The sequence below is a fragment of the Crassostrea angulata genome, chromosome 9 (assembly GCF_025612915.1).
Source record: "Crassostrea angulata isolate pt1a10 chromosome 9, ASM2561291v2, whole genome shotgun sequence".
In the NCBI taxonomy this organism is placed as follows: Eukaryota; Metazoa; Mollusca; class Bivalvia; order Ostreida; family Ostreidae; genus Magallana; species Magallana angulata.
Window position 1 is genome coordinate 24,677,362 of NC_069119.1, and position 19,064 is coordinate 24,696,425.

Sequence of the window (19,064 nt, forward strand, 5' to 3'; positions counted from 1 at the left end):
AAATGAACAATTACATAATCGAATTTAACGAATAAAATATAAATGTATATTAAAATTAATTAAATGATATGTTAATTTTCAATACCAAAAAATTAAAATATCATAAATCGTAAGGAACCTGCATATCAAACAAATTAAAATTAAAATTTCAGAAGTTATTTTCTTTTGACCCAGCTTTGCTTATTTAATGACAGGACGTAAATCATAGTTTGACACGGTCCCTGAACGTTAAAAACAGTCTCTACATATGTATATGAGTTACATGTACCTCTATTCACTCCCATGCCAAAATACAATACCACCTACATGTAATATGATGTATGCTGCAAACAATGATAGAAAGGTAAATTGGCACTTCGATTTCTTCTAAATGTTTGTACAGCGATAAAAGAACATTTCTTCCGCACACAATAATCGTTCAGATCAATGTTAGAACACATTATTCATTTAACGTCAGGGTTTCCGCGCCATCATTCTGACTTCCTTCATGGAGTAATAAAAACCTTTCCAGTGATACCAATTGATGCCATTGGAGTAATCTGTGTTTCCATACTCTCCATTGAGGTTCGATTTGTGGCAGGAGTTGTACCACCATCCGCCAAGCCTGCCGTCCGCACAGTTGTAGTTGTTATTAACATCATTGTCGCGATCAAATGTACTGAAGAACATTCCATTATGGAACGCCATACTATCTCCTGTAATTAGAAAAAAGTACTTTCTTGTAATATTTAGATAAATTACTATATTATTATTCAGCAGCCAAAAATATTGCCATTACGGCTTATTTGCATGTCTCTTAAAAAGAAACAAATTCTTATTCGCGTGATTCTATATCATCATACTCCATAGATATTCTTCTTTCTTCTTTCAGTCAATGTGTGAATATACTTTTAATGTAAGACAGTGATAAAAGAAAATAGAAACGCACAAGAGATACAATCAGCGAACCAGGGGGAAATATATCTCTTTCTCTCCAAAATTTGCCACATTACTAATCAATGAAATTTTATAAAATGTAATATTAATCAAACAATAAAATGAACAAAGAAGTTAACCTGCATTGCCAGTATAACCGTTTACATGCAGTTTGTATTTGGAAATGGCTGATTCAACATAAAAGTATGAATACTCTGCATATTTCCAAACACAGTCATGGTCCATCAATTCTATTCTAAGGTATGTGTAGCCATCATTTGTTATTTCATGGATGTGTTGGTTACCTTCAAAGAAGCAACAAATTCACATTTTAAGTGTCTGTAGTGTTTAGCATACTTATAAAAAATATCATAAATGTTATGGTTTGTTTTTATTAAGAAAGATAGTTTAACCTAAAATGTTTATCATCTTTATCGTTTTCTGATTGATTTGGAATGTTGTTATGGCCTTGCGGGTAATCTGTAAAAGCAAACACTTCCATTACATTTCTGAACTGAATGTTCCTGTTAATCGTACCTAGCCAAAACTCTGACTCTCTTGATCCAAACCCGTTTTCGTAGTCAAACCAATCTCTTCTAAAATTTACGGACCCGTTGATTCTTCTCTGAAAGAGCTGAGGTCGAAAGAATTTTTTTTAAATTAATAACAACAGAATCAATGTAGGGAAAACATGTATTGCAGTTTAATTAATACTTTCAACTGATTGTAGCTAGACGTATTTTTCTATTGATAGTAATGTCTTCAAACTTTTAACAAAATTACTCTCAGAAATAATCAAAAATAATTGTAAGGCATATAGATACAAAAACTACCATCCATTGGTGGGTCCCTTGGTTACAGATGGTGGATATGATGTTCCCATTTGTAAGGTGCACAGAGCAATATGAATCTGTGCCTATGAGATAAAATGACTCATAATTTAAGTATACGAGTATACGTTTTCTGTACGTTTATTATATATATATATATATATATATATATATATATATATATATATATATATATATATATATATATATATATATATATATATATATATATATCATCTGGGAATGAATAGAAGCTTAGAGCAAATATTTTTGCATTTGACATAGAACTGGTATCCATGACTATTTAGTTAACTTATAACACTTGTAAAACGAGAAAGTCTATCGTCTCTTTTTCTGTACCTGACACAAACGTATGAGCCATTAACGAATTTATGTGCTTACCATCCAGCTTATGTAAGTATGTTATATCGGTTGTTTTGTTTTGTTATGTTGTTTGTTTTGTTTTTTATTTTTTTCATGTTTTGTTTTGTTTTTGTGATGTTTTGTTTTTTGAATCTCCGACAAGAAATATTAAAGAATAAATGCATGATTTGATGATATATATATCAACTTCATGTTAAAAAAAAAAACAACTGATGACGAATGAAAACATATTTTGATATTGCAATGAGACATATTACCTATATTGATTCCTGACGACTGAAAAAAGGGGGACAATTGCTGATTTGTTATTCGAAAGAAAAAACTACACATGTTCTAATTACTTGGCCTTTTTTTTCTTTTGTTTCTTTTATTAACAAAAATGGCTTTTCCTGTTTAAATTGAATTATAGAACTTAATTGTTAAGTAGGTTTTTAATATTACCTTCTGATATCTCACGGCTTGCTCAGATGTTGCATGTGTTGGTATTAAAGCAGCAAATCCATTTAGAAGGCGACACGTTTTGGGATCTTTGCTAATGATCTCCATCCCAACACACTGTGATCATGTATTGCAATAAAGTCCACATTGTAATCGTGGTGTGAGTGTTGAATTTTCTATTTGAATTTCATTTAAAAGGCACGAAGTAGACGGAATCTCACCAGACTGGATAAGAAAAAAATCATTTTCAACTGAGGATGAAGAAACAATTGACAGAATATCAATAACAACAGTTAAGTAGGAAAGTATTCCCATTTTCATTCTGTCGTTATTACGGTTGTGATTCCCTTAAGAACTATCTGAGAAAAGATGGTTCACACGTTTTGTATTTATTTTTTATATCGAACGTGTGCTTCGTACAAAATTCCTTTTAAAATTGTTTAAAAATGCAAAAACTAAGCACTTTTTATCTCATAAAACGGTATAATCAATCACACATTAATGTGAATTTTCTTTGTATTTTTGTTTGTCGTTACATCTCAAACTGTTTATCATCTACTTGCATTGAATCTTTTATCTAAACATTTTTTTGTTGATGGAATGTTTCAACTTCATTTACTCTCACTTAAAGTTATTTGCAAATACATTTTGTTCCCAAAAAATTCAATACATTTAAAGTTGGTCAAAGATCGTTAATATTTAACAAGAGACCCATTGGCCACATCGCTTACCTGAGGAACAATAGGTATGATAAAATCAGCTTAATATAGTCATAATACAAACAATTTGGACAATGTACAATAATACATGTAAATCCTGTATAAATAAAATCCACCCCCCCCCCCCTGGATATTCTTATGTTTATAATCATTAGTCCTATTTCTAACAGGATGATTTTATAGTCATATCATATGTTGAGTATTGCAGTTCTCAATAAGATCCTGAACAATTGTTTATACATGTATATGGGATATACAGATACATCAAACTCTGAACCTTCTTGTGAGGCCGAATAATTGTCCTGGAGCCAAATTCTTAACAATTATAAAGAATCATCTGGCTGATTAGTTTCTGAGAAGAAGATTTTCAAAGATTTACACTATATATTCCTATGTAAAACTTAGACCCTCCATTGTGCCCCACCCTACCCCCAGGGATCATGATTTTCACAACTTTGAATCTACACTACCTGAGGATGCTTCCACACAAGTTTTAGCTTTGCTGGGTGATAAGTTTCTGAGAAGAAGATTTTTAAAGATTTACTCTATATATTAATTCCTATGTAAAACTTCGACCCCCCCCCCCCATTGTGGCCCCACCCTACCCCCGGGGGTTATGATTTTGACAACTTTGAATCTACACTTCTTGAGGATGCTTCCACACAAGTTTCAGCTTTCCTGGCTGATTAGTTTCTGAGAAGAAGAAGATTTTTAAAGATTTACTCTATATATTCCTATGTTAAACTTCGAACCCCCATTGTGGCTTCACCCTACCCCTGGGGGTCATGATTTTCACAATTTTGAATTTACACTACCTGAGGATGCTTTCACACAAGTTTCAGCTTTCCTGGTCTTTCAGAAATTCCTAATTATCTCCCTTTGCAAAAGGGTGTGGTCCTTATTTTTCACAACTTTGAATTCTTTTAGGCTGGGGATGCTTTGTGCCAAGTTTGGTTGAAATTGGCGCAGTGGTTCTTGAGAAGATGTTGAAAATGTGAAAAGTTTACAGACAGACGGACAAACAGACGCACGACAGACAAAATTTGATCAGAATAGCTCACTTGAGCTTTCAGCTCAGGTGAGCAAAAAAAGCATACACTTTTGTTCACCCATTCGATTGCAAGTTAAAATCATAACAAATATTTATCTTGATTTTCTTTGTAGACTTTAATAGTAGGTACTAAATACGTTATTCTGCTGAAAGTTTCTTTGATTTTTGATAGGACAATCCTCTTTTTTTCCGGGGGGGGGGGGGGGTATGTTTAATAACCACATGTTTTTAGTTTAATAACCACATGTTTTTGATTTTTTTTTATCTTCAATGGTACATCAATATTATTACAAATTTAAACAAAGGATTAAATGAATTTGTTAGTGCAAAGTACTTGATTTTATCCAACGTTTGATTTTGCTCGGAATTAACAATTTTACTTTTTTTATTTATATGTAATCATATTGTATTGAATATGCAAACTGATTTACTATCATTCCACCTTACTCAAATATAAAGGCTTTATATTCATGCAACGCTAAACACATTTCAATACGTTTTTATTACACCGAAGAAATAAACATGTAGAACAAAACTAGAAACGAGCTCGTTGCATAGCAACGCACCGAATTTGTCTTCCTTCGCAGCTGCATCGTACTTGTAACGTAATACAAAATTATTTACCTTATCATGATACATTGCTAGACGTATAGACCTTTTGGAAAATACACAAATGCTTTCGATGTTCATGAGAATTTTATGTTGATTTAATTAAAATACAATTTCTTTTGAGCCATATACATGCACATGCTCATTACGATCAATTGATATACTATTGATATGCTTTAATAATGCTAATGCATGCAGATTTAGTCTTAGATTGGATGAAAATAATGCCTTGGGCAAAGGAATCTTCGCTCTTGGGGCTTAAGTTATTTATTTTTATCAATTGTTTGGGGATTGTCTGGAACTTATATTTCACTTATATTTCAAATGTTCATCGATTGTTTTTGTTCGCGTAACTTGTAAACTCTTTAGCAATACAAGCTCAGAAATGTAATTTATCGTGTTCATCGTATTGAATGTGTAAAAATATTGGTACCGTTTCGCTTTTTATAAAATAGCTCACAGTTGTTGTAATGTTATCCCTATATTACTATCATAATAGTATAGACATTTGTTGTCTAACTTCTTCCCACCCCCCCCCCCCTCCACCCTTAGTTTTTTTTAAGAGCATGGTACTAATTTTGGTGCATCTTTGTCAAGTTGATCGATGAAAAGAATGTCTATTTAGGTATTATACTATATATGCATGTATGACATTCCGCATGTTGTTTTAGCTCACCTGAGCTAAAGCCCAAATGAGCTTTTCTGATCACTTTTTGTCCGGCGTCTGTCTGTCTGTCTGTCTGTCTGTAAACTTAACATTTTTACCTCTTCTCCAGATTTATTGGGCAATTTCAACCAAACTTGGCATAAAGCATCACTGGGCAAAGGGGATTCAACTTTGTTAAAATGAAGGACCGTGCCCTCCTTTAAGGGAAAAGAATTGAAATTTAATGAAAATTTGTTAGTGGTGTGGAGTTAGTTGAGTCACTTGACCTACCTGAGGAATGGCCACGTAAATTTGACCGGCAACATTTTAGCAGAACAAGTGTAATTTTCAGTGGCAATTTTTATTTGGGATTTTACAGAATTCTTTATCGTAAGTTATGAACATCTTCGGATATAGTTTTTGACAGTTTTTAATATCGAAAAGACGTTCATTTGTGAAAATGTCAACAAACCAACAACAGAGGGTCACTAAAGAGTCCGAGCAGTGTTCACCGAGTTCATCGAGCCAGGTAAACAAAGATGTAAACTAAAGTATATTCGGGAGTTACAGACCTCGCTAAACAATCTAAAGCACAAACTCTTTAAATATGAATCTTTGATTGACGATGTTGCCAAAATGAAATATATAATCGAAGATGAGAATCACTGAAATATGTGTCCGAACAATCGGAATGCAATAATGATGAGATCAACTGTATTCGTCCTGAAAATGCGCAACTTCGAGGTGAAGGCGATTTATTACGTGTTATGATTATTAAGATGGATCGAAAGATGGGCCACCTTGAACATGAAATAAAGGATTCACGTTCTCGTTCAATGCGAGATAACATTTTGATTCATAATTTTGCGTACACCCCGGCGAGAACTTATCAGAAAGCATTTCTCAGCTAATTCATGAAGTTTTAGGGGTGCATGTCTCATTTGTCCATATTCACAGAAACAGTGTAAAGGGCACGATGAACTCTAGACCAGTCTCGATAACTGCAAAATTGGTAAACAGAAGCAAGAAAGACGAGATTCTACCAGCACAGAAAGCTAAGAAACTACAAAGGGTTAAATTACCATTCTTTATAACATTTCAAGACCCACCAGTAATAGTTGCAGACCGCAAAATATTATATGCTATTTCAGATTCTCTCCGGGAGCAAAATATTAAGTCAAAGGTGGAACGAGGGCGGTTGATCCTACCCAACGGTGAATATTACCAAGATCCTGTTCCAAAGATTGAGACGGCGCATGCCTTACAGATAACACCAGATGCGATCGATGCCCTACAACTACCAACACATTCTACGCAGCCTAAAAAACTAAAGGGTTCCGAAATTTTTGCAACGGGTGTAAAAGTTTGTTCGGTGGAAGAGGTCAAGGACCTGTACAGAAAGGTCTGTGTTGATTCATATTCTGCTGCGGCGGATCACTGTAATCTGATCTATAGGTTTGTGGATTCTGCGGGGACAATTCATGAAAGTTTCTGGGATGACGGAGAGAACGGTGCCGGCCGACGCGTTCTCCAGTACATGAAAACATGGTCATCACGCGATGGCGTGGCCCCAGACACCTTGGTCCGGACCGATGGCGAATCATGGAGAAACACTTGTGTGACGTAGCCAATACTCTAGATGAATGAACTTGTTATTTCGCTTTGTTAAATTACAAACTAGTCAATACAATTCTAAGGAATAATGATCACAGATATGTAATTTGTAGATATCGTTAAAATTTAGGGTTTTATTCTTTGTTTCTTTAAACACCTTTTTTCATTTATCTATTTATTTATTTATTTATTTATGTTTTGTGCTACCTTAGTACAATGTACGCCTGAAATATTTTGTCTATTGTCGTCAACTTGTATTATATTTCCCTTCTATTTATATAATAATCCTGTGTTATTTTTCTTTATACAGTTCGAATTAAAACATTTTCTGAAATAATTTGCATACAGCTCAGGAATTTTATTTACATGTACTTATCATTTTTTTTTATGTATTGATTATTTATTTATTTCTTCTTATTTTTGTGCTACCTAAGTACGCTGGAAATATCTTGTCTATTGTCGTCAACCTAATATTCTGTATTTTATTTCTCGATATAAATGTCCGGTGTAGTGTCGCTGATTTGTCGAGGTATTTTACTCACAGGCACTTGTTTCATACAGGAGGTTTATTAACTATTCACAATAACTGAAGGTCTCAATCTTTTTTTAGGTAAAAAATGAAGGTCACCGATTCACTGTATCCAAATTTCAAGTCTTTACTTTGAAAACAACACAAGTTACGCATTTTTAAATGATATAAGGTTAAATTGCACAAATATCATATGAACACCATATAACCGTATGTTTCAAAATTATCAAAATACGTTGTACCTCAATTTTTTCAGCCTTGAGTAATAAACGGGTATGATTTATATATTTGTTCTTAATATAATGGATTGAAATTAATTTTAAAATAATATTTAGTCATATTTGTCTGTATTTGAGAAAATATTTCAAATAAATAATTTCAGGGGTGTTTCGTGCTACCTTAATTAAATGAAAAGCGAATAACGTTTTAAAGATTAGTATCTTTAAATCAGAATTAATATGTTGAAAACTATGCAAAGTGTGTATTCAAAAAGTTAATGTATTTTATGAGCATCTTTGTTTGGCCTTTTCAATGGCAAATACCTGTTATTCAGACAGCGTGCTTGTTAGCCTAGAATCACGTTGTCTTTGTTTTGGTTCGTTTTTCTTATTTTCAATTACAAAAGAGCTCCAGCCAATGAGATCGATTATAACAAATCGCGATCGCCAAACCGGAAGTTCTAAGCAGTATAGAGCTTCCCTTTTTTCCTTGAGTGGTGAACCATGGATTATTAGCCCTAAGGGTCATTGTCAGGGTTCTCGAGAGGGTGAAGTAAGAATGAAAGTAATGGGTGCTAGAAAGGGGTTTCCGCTTAGCATTGCATGTGTTACTGTCGCGATATACGGATTACGTATAAAGATATTGGGAGTTGAATCGGTGTACTAGCTTGTGACCAGCATCATCATTGCGTGGAATCGGTTTAGTGAAATAAAACCTGTACATCGTCCGAACTAATAATAGTGGTTGAATGCAATCTTTTCAAAGTCAGTTATTTTAAAAGGTTTTTTTTTTTCACGATTCTGACTCTCATTTTCATTACTTTTAACTATAATTTATGTACAAAGAAGTTTTTACAATCCTTTATACGCAAAATATGAAAACAATTTTTACGCTTTTACCACATGCATGTGAATGTGTAATTGAAAGGTACACATGCATGCAGTTATTCATTCACCAAAGGCATAATACACGAAATACTTTTTGATTCGGTTTTCTATTTCATGCTTTATTTTGAATTGCAAATAGTAAACATAGGGAACAAAATAGTTTTTGGACCATTCATTATATATCAGATACAAAATATGGTCTATATGCATTCATTGGGAAACCTTAAAATTATCTAATATAAGTTAAATAATCATAACAATATTCATAGATTCATGCAAATTTGGAAAATTATAATGATTTATTTAAGTGTTTTATTTTTTACCAAATATTTTGATTTCAATTGTGAATTTGTCCGCATACAGTTTTGTATTTCATTCAAAGATTTGGTGAACCCACCAACAGAGCAATGAAAGCAACACATGTCATCAAACATTTCCGTTTTAATGAAACCTTAATTGGTGATTCCACCTAAATACAAATATGCAATAATCATTTTGTCTTATACTTTACTGATTAAATTTTGTGAACTCAGACTTTCATTATCCAAATATTTGGTGGATCCACCAAAATGAAATTATACAAACAAATATAGAGTACAAAGTTGATGCATTTACCAAAAGTTTCTAAACATTCATCGATGGCACTAAATAAACAGAAACACCACAATACATGTCAGTTAATATACAAAACAAGAAAGTTGCAGAAGCCACCAAAAAGATTGACAATATTCAAAATATCCCTACTTGGTGGATCCACCAGATATCAAGTTATACGAATTATTAAAAAAACAGATTACAAAGTTGGTGGATTCACCAAAGAAACCCCCGGCCGGTAACAATTAGTTTATTGCTGCTACTGAATATATAATTGGTGGGCCCACCAATATGAATGCTATGTTCAGTTTACATAAAAGATCAGAAAGTTGGTGAATCCACCAGAAAGATCAACATATCATCATAACTCATAATTGCCTTTGGATTTACAAAGCCATCAAAAAAGGGAAAAACGTGTAGAAAAAAATTTCAAAGAATATTGAAATATCATGAAGTATTTTATTTTACAATAAGTACATTTTATTTATTTTTCATCCATGCTTGCGTGCATGCCTACATATTTAAGCATGCGCAGTCTGATATTTCCGGACACGACTACCTACTAGACTGTGAAACTTGCAAAGTTGCGTTAGCGCGACGGCGTGTTGTGCAAAGTTGTGTTAGCGCGACGGCGTGTTGTGTGTTAGCGCGACGGCGTGTTATGCAAAGTTGTGTTAGCGCGACGGCGTGTTGTGTGTTAGCGCGACGGCGTGTTGTGTGTTAGCGCGACGGCGTGTTGTGCAAAGTTGCGTTTGCGCGACGGCGTGTTGTGTGTTAGCGCGACGGCGTGTTGTGCAAAGTTGCGTTAGCGCGACGGCGTGTTGTGTAAAGTTGCGTTAGCGCGACGGCGTGTTGTGTGTTAGCGCGACGGCGTGTTGTGTGTTAGCGCGACGGCGTGTTGTGCAAAGTTGCGTTAGCGCGACGGCGTGTTGTGTGTTAGCGCGATGTCTCGTTTACCTGAACGCGATGTCGCGCTAACGCAAATGGCCCTATCCGGACACCATAAAGGAGCGATACTACTATCGCTCTTCGCCTTCGCAACTTCGCACTCTTGCCTTCGCGTCTTCGCACTTTCGCCCTCGCCTTTTTATAATTGTGAAGCTCTCTATCGTATAAAGACAATTTTAGCTGTATAAAATGTCATCTGAGGCAGAAGACGAACTTCTTAGAATTTATTTTCAACAACCTCTGCATGTTGCTGTGTCTCGCATGCAAAGACTGTTTCTTTCATTTTGGAGTTCCGAATGAAAATTGACTGAACGATAAGAGAACGCTGAACGAACGGTGAACGTTTTGTGAACGCACAGTGAACGCACTATGAGAGCTTTGTGAACGGTGAGCGCGAACGGAGCGGAGCGGAGAGCGCAAGTGAACGCACATTGAGCGCACTATGAGCGCACGGTGAACACACGAAAAAATGGAAAAGTAGTACGTTTCAGGGTTTGTAACAAGGACACTTTTTTGATCATATCTAAATTTGCATTTCTCCAAAAGGTGGGTGGAGGTTCCGAGCGCTAGTTTCAGTAACTTAACTATGTTCATTCTTCCCAATCAACGCATGACTTGTGTTTACTTACATACACTGAGTACAAAGTCCGTTTTCTAAATTTTAAGAAAATTCCCCGTCTAATATTTACATGTAGATCTAAGTAAGCCTTTTGCAATTTCCATTTCATTAAAAAAACTAATATCGGCAAATTATATCTGATCGAAAATAACATTTATAGATCCAAATAATCTTATGGTGTGAGAAAACAATACACGCAATTTAAATTTGATATAAACATGATAAGTATTATGACAGGTATTCATATATACATGTATATGCATGCACACACCATTGTCTACACTTACCTGGGTAAGAAATGCAAGAAACAAGTATAATCTTAAAATATCAGATCACGTGAAGAATTGAAAGTTTATACACTATGCAGAGACCATTCCTATTTTTCTGCTTTGAAAACCCCTCTATATCCCTATATATGATTTAGTATACATAAGACAGCTTTGGTTTACTTCTTATGTTTTGTATTAGAGTGGTCATAAGATATGTCGTAAGACATCCTAAATCTAGGACATGACGTAATATAGATTTTAAGATACTTTCATGAACATTGCCACTGGTGTTTTTTTTTTCTTTGCTATTGGCAAAATGTCTAAATTAATAAGTATAGATAAATGATCAGCACGTCATACAGTAGTTAACTAGCAGCGAAAGTAACAAAATTATGTGAACTCTCTCTCTCTCTCTCTCTCTCTCTCTCTCTCTCTCTCTCAATATTCAGGCGCGAATGCAGGATTTTTGGTTTTAAAAAGGGAAATACACATGTACATGTATGTGCAAAATGTGCATGTATATAGAACTAAACATTTGGGGTGGCAACGGTAGGAGAAAGCGTTGTATACTTTACTGGTATATTCCTATATTCCCGAAAATGGTTGGGGGGGGGGGGGGGGTTCTAATTCAATACTACATACTGTTCATGTATGTACTCCTTATATCTCTGCAAGCTCAGATGAAGGGGACATACCACTATAAAACCCTCTATATCATTCTATAAAACTGAATTGTCTTTTGGAGGCAGACTGCACTTTTTAATTCAGTGTATTCTGTATTATAAACTTCTCACGTACTTGCATATTTCTTATTACATATGAGGTGGGTCAGTCACGTTTTGTCCGCCGTCACATTATGTTCGCCGTTGCCTTTTTTTTAATAAAAAAAATCGTCACGTTATGTTCACCGGCGGACGTACATATACATGTAACTCTGAAAAATACAGTGGCGGCAGACAGAACGCCGTCGTATGTGCGAATTTTTATTAAAAGCATCAGAAACAATTCTGTTTTTTGCGTGGGGAAAAGATTATGCATCCGTTTAATGCATATCTTAAATAAACATCATTTTCATTAAATGAATAAAAATTAATCCAAATGAATGATTTATTCTCAGATTTGATATTTTATTCAAACTGTTGGATTTGATGCGACGGCGAATAAATAAAAAAGAAATAAGTACATGTACATCATTCATGTACATAAAGTATCAGAAGTTGTCCTAAGAATAAACAAATATTCAGCAGCACATGAACCTCCATGTAAGATGCGTCATACCCGCCTCTCGAAAGTTTCTGATTTATAAGATATAGCTTCATAAACATTCTTGTGGGTGCTCAGTCAGTTCATCTCAATCGTATTTTTGTAAGGTACATACTTTTTTACGTAAAGACTTTTTAATAATTGCTTCTAAGTTTTGACAATTATTCAACTGAAAAAGATATATATTTATATTCATTGAGTTATAAGTCATTTTCCAGGAGCATGTTTCATTAGAACATCGCAACGTAATGTAAATTTCGTAAAATTCAGCAATATCTGAGAATTTCAGAATAATTCCGTGCTAGAAGCTCAGCAAAGAGGGAGGTCTTTCATTAGATAATTACAAACACCTGTAAGATCACTTTCTTGGTCGGCACAGCGGGAGGCTACATTCTGTTGAATTCGCTGGGTCTTCACACCAGCAGGAGGATAAACATTGCTGACCTTGTGCAGGACAAGAGGAACCGCGTTTTGTGTCTCCTTATCTCAATTCAAAATACCATCTATATCCTAGCGACCTTATCTTGTGTGTTTACAATTTGAAAAATATTATATGACCTAAATCCACTTTGAAGTTTTTTCTAATGATATTTGAAGAAAGTGCTAAGAATACTAAGTAAATATTTTGGTTATATACATGCATATGTTTTCTTAGTGGCATTTTTCAGCAATGTGATATAAGTGTCTCAACAAAAAGCGAAGGAACGCTTAAACATTGCTTACTGATTAATTCAAATAAATACAAAAAATGTTGATTTAAACAGTACCCTTCAAAACATGTCTCTTTGTTATGATACTTTGTACTCAAAATAGATGAACAATCCGATTGATATAAAAGAACCCATTCCAGTTACCAGACACTTAATTCATGATAAGCTTTTAAAGCAATTTATGTACGATATGATGACTTTGTCCCTCAAACTCTTCAACATCAAACAATAAGTAAAATTCAGACACCCCCATCCTCAGTTTTTTTTCTCTTTGATGCATTCAACTCTTTCTATTTAACAAGTTTTCATTTGAACGGTAACGAAATGTATTTTAACGAAACGAAAACTATTTTAAATATAACTTTGAAGCGGAGAAATCGAACTTCTTCCGATGAAATTCTCCGCTTCAAAATCAGCACCCGGTGTCGTAATCGGGGCGGCCAACAGTAGACAGGGGCGGCTTCCCGGAGTCTGTATGTAAGGTCATGGTAATCGTTAACCCTCCCCAGAGAGAGAAAGAGAGAGAGAGAGAGAGAATTCTTCACTGCTCTTGGATGTCGTAAAATTCCCACATAGACACATGTCAAAGTCAGCAAGATCGGCGAGAGAGATAAAGAAAGGAAAAAGAAGTGCATAGATAATTTGCAGAGAGAGAGAGAGAGAGAGAGAGAGAGAGAGAGAGAGAGAGAGAGAGAGAGAGAGAGAGTATTGATCTAATCAAATTTCTGTTTATTCTAGGAGAAGAGTGTTTAGAAATTAATGACAATTAATTGTTTGTAACGATTTAATCCTAGATTAAGATTAACAAGTTTCCCTTTAAGGTTACATGTAGTTTATCATTATGAATCATTATGAATAAAATGATGTATTATGGACTAGTGTGGTTCATAAAAGTGGGTCGGAAAAACTTGTAAAACAGGAACCAATGATCGCATAATTGAAATTTGTTTCGCTTTTTTTTAGTACTATTCAACAAATAAATACAGTTAAATGTAGCTAGATATAGTATTTTATTTATTTTTAATTTGGAATGCACGGCACAGTCAACAAATAACGGTTGCATAAAGACTTCCTGCTGTGCCTTCCTCTGAAACATTATACCATCAACCAATAGAAGGCTGGGTGAATGGGGCATGCACAGAACAGTTTACAGTACGAATGACCAACATTCTAGGACATACGGATAAACAACAACGGAATTTTGAATTACCACGAATTATAATGATTCATCTGTTTGAATAATGACCGAAATATTGGATATTGTGTGCGAAAGGGAAGAAAAGAATTATATATATATATGGATGCCGATGGTGGGATAAATGAAGAAAGAAAAAAAGAAATAGACAACAAATGAAGTCGGCCTAGTTATGGTAAGTAATACACTACATCAACATGAATACTTGGAATTTTTGTGAATATGTTACTTAACCGTGTCCTCAATTAACTGCAGAAAAAAATGCGAAGTTATGACGATTGCTAAAGTTATGGAAGTATAAACATTACAAATGCAACAGCTATATCTGTATCATTGACCTGGCCTTTATATAAGTACCTTGTAGCTAAGGCACGTAGCATCGGGGGTGGAGTAGGGATGAGGGTGGCAGCATCTCCCCTGCTTTTTTGCGCAGTAAACATTTTTTTACTCTACATATAAAGAGGGAAATTAAAATGAAGATGTCTCCCCCTTTTTGGGAGAATGTAAAAAATAAATTGAAAGGAAGTTGATGTTATAAGAAGTTATAGATATGCTATGTTCTGACCCCCCCCCCCCCCTTCCCACGGATAAGGATTTTTATGATTTTGAAAGTTCCTTTTTTTTTTTGCTTGGGATGAGTTTGCCCCCACACACTTTCAATAACGATGATACGTGCCTGTAACTGCTGTCATAATGGTTTTTTTTTTTTAAAATATTAAGTGTTTTAGATTTCATTTGTTCTAAATGTAAGTCTTAAACACGCGCGAAATAAATTTCCATTGAAAAAGAATAGTTAATCACTAGTGTAAGTATACATAGCTATTTTTTTCTATAGTTTCAGTGCAGTGAAATTTAATTATAATATGCCTAAAAAATATTTTCTCATTTACAAAAATAATCAGGAAAATGATGGGAAAATACATAAGGAGACAGGAATGATCAATCAAACTAAATCATTATATTTTAACCACTATGTTCGCTTAGCCAAAATAACTTACATGTAAGTGAAGTATTGTAGTTTGTTCACACGTATAAATGACGACACTTGATCTGCACGCGAATTCAGCTTACTTTTTCCAGAGGTGGGTTAACGGTTTTTAGAGATATTACGAGGCTTTTAAAGCAAAAACTTGTCCAGAGATATCGATGGTACTAATCATATCCACAGACCTTGTGAAAGTAAGCTTCAGATTAATGAGTTCAAAAATTAGCTTTAGCTATTAAGCCACGTGAATTGCAACTTTTCAGCACGTAAACAACTATAACTATTATTACTAAAAGAGAAGACCCAGAGACGACAAAATCATTCAAAGACAGCAAAAAATAAGTAGGATTTTGCATGAATTGAATCGTGTTGCTATATTAACATGTAGACCCATATTATGATAAAACCTTTGCATTACAAGCATTTTTCTACCCATTTCACGTCCAACAAAAACCAAATAACCGTTATAATTCGGAAAATGTGCAAAATTGATCGATGGAATTTTCATTCTAAGTGTGCGCCCAGATTCCCGCCGAATGTACATCTTTAGCGCCCACTTCCTTTAGCAGATTTAAAATTAACATACGCGCAAATATGATTTTGTTTTGTCACCTGATGCACTCAGTAGGCCAATATGGTCATGCAGTGTTAATATACTAACACGTAAAATGGTTGAAACACTTCTTCTTTTTCTCTACTGAAACTGAATGAATTTTAAGAAAGACTATAAGGTCCAAAATTATGAATTCAACAACCACAGGGTAGGGTTTCTTATCGCAGAGTGTGGCTAGAATTCGCGTTATCGGGTTTAGGAAATTTTTCTGCAATTTTCGCTACCTATATATAACCTGTATGAATCAACAAAGTAAGCATACCCTCGTTTCCGTTTGTATAAACACCATTCTTTTAACAAATTGATGAAATGATTGTCAAAGGTTATTAAAAACTATTTAAATTACAATTCATATACATCAGTAAGATGTGTATGTATAGATTATTTCGTGTAGTCCGTGATTTTTCCTATGTCACTGTAGGTTTTGACCAATTGATAAGAGGGTTGGGTAGATTTCAGTTATGTGAGTGTCTACATAGCTATATATTTCATGAAGGATGACTGCACTTGGCGCCGGGGTTTGGGCCCCTTTTGGTCGCTTCCGTTGCGTTTATTTCTTAACCTAGTTCCACTTTTGTTACAAGTTTTAAAGAGTCTAGTTTATTTCCAACATGACTGTGACACATTAAGCTCTTTTTATGTTTTTCTCCTTATAACTTTAGAAAAAAGGAGATTTTTGCTTATCTGCCCTTGATCAAACATACGATTGATATTAATATCCATGAGAGGTGGAGCTGACATTATCAGAATGGTACTGATATTATACTAGCATGAATAACAATGCCATGTATAAAATTTATGTGATAACTCTTTCACCATAACCCTATCTATTCTATATGGTACAAGTATTCTATTTAATATTGGTTTCAACAATTAGACCACGCCTATGTAAGTACAGAAGACTTTAAAAGGATTTAAACACAATTTCAGATGAAAATTTTATTTTTGATTTGTATACATAAAATAGTTTTCTTGTGTATTTTGAACGATTTACCCAGATTTGAATGTTAGAAGTCATGTTACAAGCGAGAGACAGAGGAAAGAAATCGTTTTTATGTAAACAAAGCTCGAGTCTTATATTTGCTTACAAATAATGTAAAGTAAAGAAATTACAATTTCTTTGACAAAATAACTTGTGGAAACAAGATAAACTCATTCAATTGGCTCATAAATAATTTTACCAACAACAAAAAGTAACATTAGATTGAAACATATCATTATAACACATATTTAAACAATAACAAAAGCTCAACATTTTTACCTCTGTAACTCGCTTGTAACTCGATACTGTACTTTCAAATTTTGACAAAGTATTAAAAACACCCATACTGATTATTTTAGACATTAAATATGACAAATTAAATTTTGAAAAATTTGAGCTTAAATCGTGTCCAAGCCCCATTAAATCAATGCTTGACAACTTAACGTTCTTGAAAATATTGTCCTAGTAAGCACACAAAATGCTATCTTACACGTCATGTGATAGAATTTTGTATTCACAAAGTTACCTGAGGTGAGAAATCACGTGATGATTTATATAATATACAACATGCATCAACCCTTGGTTACGACGGGTAAAGCGGAAGTAAGAAGAAGCAGTTTTTTTATGGAGGGTAATCGTGTTCAAAAATCCAGACATGTAAACTTGTAAATCCGAATATGCAATCGTGTTGATGTATGAGCCTGAGTATGAATATGTGTAATTCTGATCGTGTAACCTATAAAACTCGGGCATAAACACGTGTAAGATTTGACTCAGTTCCTTCGCATGATGCACATTTTGCAACCTTATTGTTTACATTAGTCAATTAAACCTTCAACGTTGCACACTTTCAATCCGTAGTTTCTGAATTTGTAACTTCAGGTTCGGCAATAGCACATCTGACATGATACAAATTGACAAATGTAAAGTCTACAAGTTTGTCGAATTTTGACATGACCTTATATGGAAACAGTGACGTCACTGATAGAAAAAGGCTTGTTGCAGGTAAAGGCATGCCGTAATTGCCGGAATAGGGACGGAATAAATGAAAAAAATATATTAGGTAGGCCTATAATCAAATTTTCTTTGGATAACAACATTTCATAGAGTATTATTTTTCGGAAAATTAAATTATGAGATTGGTGTACATTTTATCAAGAGAATGTATAAAAGATGCGAGTAAAGAATTCGATCGGCTTCAGATATCCTCTTAGACCTGAAAAAAATTACATTTAATGACTTTGTTTGAATACACGTGTATAAAGATATATAAGCATTTTTATTCATAGGCGTCGGAACCGGGAGGGGGGCTGGGGGGGGGGGGGGACTTAGCCCCCCCCCCCACTTTTTTGCCAAGTTAGACCTAACCATTAGGAACATAGCAACAGGGAGGATTCACCCCCCCCCCCCCCATACTTTTTCCTCGCAACAAACAAAATTGTTCCTTAAAAGACCTTAAAAAGAATGAAATATAAATAGAGATATTGAAAATTAGAGTCATAGTAGACCACTAGAACCCCCCCCCACCCCCCCCAACCCCCCAACCACCACGGATTAGGAATTTCATGATTTGGGGGGAGGGGGGGGGATTGGGCAGGTAAAATTGGAGTTATTGATATACCCTCCCCCACGGATTAGAATTTTCATGAATATGGGAATTCTTAAATTGTCAATATTTGTTATGATTAGTTTAGCCCCACCCCCTTTCAAATTGCTTCCGACGCCAACAAATTGTTAAAGTATAGGCCTCGGCTGAATTAAGAAAATTTCTCTAAATGCATCCTTATCGCTAACACAAAGTTGTGACAAGACCTCCCTCCCCCCACACCCCCGCGAAAAATTACACGGGGTCGGCCAGCTGAGTTGCAAAGTTATCGATAAGAAAAACAAACTATTTAAAGACATTGGTTTTGAAATTGTGATTAATATGAGACATAAGAAGCGACACCCTCTTTAAAAAAATGAATAAAAATTCTAAAGATAAGGTTAACTGTCGTGAAATTAAAATATGTATCAATATTATTTTAAGAAATGTTTCTTTGCAT

The 19,064-nt window shown here is 34.4% G+C and overlaps 2 pseudogenes; one reads left to right on the top strand and one right to left on the bottom strand.

Annotated features, from left to right (window-relative positions):
• Positions 1-453: 453 nt before the first annotated feature.
• On the bottom strand, positions 454-2,888 carry LOC128162478 (ficolin-1-like; annotated as a pseudogene).
• A 3,164-nt stretch (positions 2,889-6,052) lies between these two features.
• On the top strand, positions 6,053-7,239 carry LOC128162217 (uncharacterized; annotated as a pseudogene).
• The last annotated feature ends 11,825 nt before the right edge of the window (positions 7,240-19,064 follow it).